General features: G+C 55.9%; 1 pseudogene; it reads right to left on the bottom strand.

Annotated features, from left to right (window-relative positions):
- Positions 1 to 1,145: 1,145 nt before the first annotated feature.
- LOC149348475 (uncharacterized) lies at positions 1,146 to 3,055 on the bottom strand (annotated as a pseudogene).

The raw sequence follows: 3,055 nt of genomic DNA, 5'->3' as shown, positions 1-3,055 counted from the left end.
AACTTTGCGGCAAAGCAGGAGACTTCTTACACATCCTCCTCACATGCCCCACCTCCCTGCACGAAAACAGACGACAAGCGCGGGCTCAGGCTCTTGAGAGACAACACGGCTCCCGACCCGGTGTATATTATGTAGACGTAGCAGGGCCATCGCCCACGGGATTTTACACGGCCGCTGTCGTTCACCAGGAAATGTACGTTGATGGATTCTCTTTTCGAGCCCCGAATTCAATGAGAGCCGAGGAAGTAGCGATAGCGCTTGCTGCCGCCCACGCCAATTCGAGAATCATCATTACGGACTCCCGAAAAGCATGTGATCATTATTTGGCAGGGGAGATCTCCCCCTTAGCTGATTGCATTCTAAGACGGACTGCCACTGATCCAACACCGAAAAGAATCATTTGGGCTCCTGGCCATCAGGGCTTACGAGGTAATGAGGCCGCTGACGCGGCTGCCCGAGCGCTTATTCACCGGGCTCCTCATCCCAGCTCTTCTGGCTCAGAGACTAACCAGCCGCTGCTGCGATTCAAGGAAATAATAACGCATTATAGCGACAACCACCGCCTTTTCCCGGCCCCTGCAAAGGGGCTGAGTAATACGGAGGAGCGAACTTTAAGGCGCCTGCAGACAGGTACTCTACTCTGTCTTGCAATCTTAAAGCATTCCGATCCTAACACGGATGGGCGATGCCCGCACTGTGGGGAGACCTGTGATATCTTCCACATGGTGTGGGCATGTACTCTAAATCCCCACCTCCCCCCTTCCCCTACCCCTTCCAGAGAGGCATGGGAGAATGCCCTCCTCAACTGCTCCTCTCTTGAGTCCCAAAGGGCTCTGGTGAAACGGGCGAGAGACGGGGCATTGTCATGCGGTGTCCCGGACTGGGGACGCCGACCAAGTAGCGGGGCCACTCTGTGGCTCTCAAACTCTATTTCAGGATTTAAAAGTTTTCACCACCACCACCGTCCCCCATCAGCAACCGCGGCGGAGTCTTACTGGGAGTCTCTTCTGACCAGCTCGTCCGCTCAAGACCAGCGCCGGATCATCCCCAGCGCTCACAGAAGGATTGGTGGTGGTGGTAAAAAACATTTTTAATACTCAGAGAGAGTTTGGGGAACAGAAGACCCCGCTACATGGTCGGTATCCTTAGTCCGGGACACCGCACGACGAGGCCCCGTCTCGCGCCCGTTTTACTAGAACCCTTTGGGACTTCAGTGCGGAGCAGTTGAGGAGGGCAGTCTCCCATGCCTCTCGGGTGGGGGAAGGGGGAAGGTGAGGATTCTGAGTACATGCCCACACCATGTGAAAGATATCGCAGATCTCTCGACAGTGCGGGCAGCGCCCATCTGTGTTCGGGTCGAAGTGTTTTGCTATGGCAGGACAGAGAAGAGTTCCTGTCTGCAGGCGGCGCAGAGTTCGCTCCTCCGCCTTGCTCAGCCACTTGGCAGGTGCCGGGTAGAGGCGGTGGCTGTCGCAATAATGAATTAGGATTTCGCGGAACCGCAGAAGTGGTTTTTGAGCTTCTGAGCCAGGAGAGCTAGTATGAGGAGCCCGGTGTGTGAGCGCTCGGGCGGCAGCATCAGCGGCCTCATTGCCTCGTAGACCCTGGTGCCCAGGAGCCCAGATAACTTTAGTGCGAGTCGGATCAGCGGGAGCGCGTCTTAGAATTTGGGAGGCAAGAGGTGATATTTCCCCTGCAAGATAATGTTCACAGGCCCGGCGAGAGTCTCTGATAACCGTTCTCTATTTTGGATCGGCGGAAGCGAGAGCTATGGCGACTTCCTCCGCTCGTGTTCAATTTGGGGCATGAAAAGATAGCCCATCGGCATTCATTCCCCGGTCGACTACGGCAGCCATGTAGAATCCCGCGGGCGACGGCCCAGTTATGTACACGTAGTAGACGCCCTCTTTAGATCCATATTGCCTCCCAAGCGTGCGAACCCGCGCTTGTCGTCTGCCTTCATGTGATGCCATGTCCATGTTACGCGGGAGCGTAGCGACCCAGAGCATGTGGCGCCACAGCACTGGGATGTTCTCCGTTTCCTCTGGCATGCATGTGTGTTGGATGTGTAAGCGGTTTAGCAGGCGGCGCCCAGGAACCATCTGCGATAGCCGCGTATATTGGTTCACGAGGTGGGCCTCCCGCAGCTCCGGATAGGAGTTTACCACTCCCAACGCCTTCAGTTTGGCGTTGGAGGTAGTCACCGGGAGGTCCAGTACTCGCTTTGGTGCCTTCCTGATGATGGCGTCAATGCGCTCGTCTTGTTGTTTGGTGGTGCGTAGGTACGGCACGGCGTAGAGGATCCGGCTGGTCACGAAGGCATGGGCGAGCCGTAGCGCGTCCCTGCCTCGCAGACCACCCCGCTTGTTGGAAACACGGTGGATCATGCGCCCTACCTGACCACCTGTGCACTTGAGTTTCGCTATAGTAGAGTCCGGCCTAAGTTTGTTATTGATGAACAGACCCAGGATCCGGAGCTCTGCCACTTCTCTGATGGGACCGCCCGACAGAGATATGTGTAGAGACGTGCTGTCCTTGTGGTTTGTCCTGACGTGTAGAAGCTCTGATTTGGCGGGAGCACATTGGAGACCACAGTCGGCAGCATATGCATCGACTATGGAGGCGGCCTGCTGAAGGCGGTCCTCCATCTCCCCAAGGCTCCCCTCGGTGGTCCAGATTGTAATGTCGTCTGCGTAGAGCGCGTGCTTCATGCCCTCCACCTGAGCCAGTCGGCCGGGAAGATCCATCATGGCGATGTTGAAAAGGAGCGGTGATAACACCACCCCCTATGGTGTGCCTCGTGTACCTATAGAGTACGGACCGTAATCCTCGTCCTCGATCCGGAGGAGTGCCTGACGCGCAGAAAGTCTCTGACATAGGCGAAGACCTTCGCCCCACAGTTAGTGGTGTTTAAGTTAGACAGTATGGTACCATGTTTAACATTGTCAAACGCCCCCTTAAGATCGAGGGCGAGAATAGCCTTGTCATTTTGTTGCATGGCTGTGGGTTGTATTATGTCCCTGTGTAGTTGGAGTAGGACATCCTGTGCAGACAT

Source organism: Amblyomma mixtum, chromosome 4, assembly GCF_055824585.1.
Source record: "Amblyomma mixtum isolate Tamu chromosome 4, ASM5582458v1, whole genome shotgun sequence".
In the NCBI taxonomy this organism is placed as follows: domain Eukaryota; kingdom Metazoa; phylum Arthropoda; class Arachnida; order Ixodida; family Ixodidae; genus Amblyomma; species Amblyomma mixtum.
This window is presented reverse-complemented; position numbering and strand designations above follow the sequence as displayed.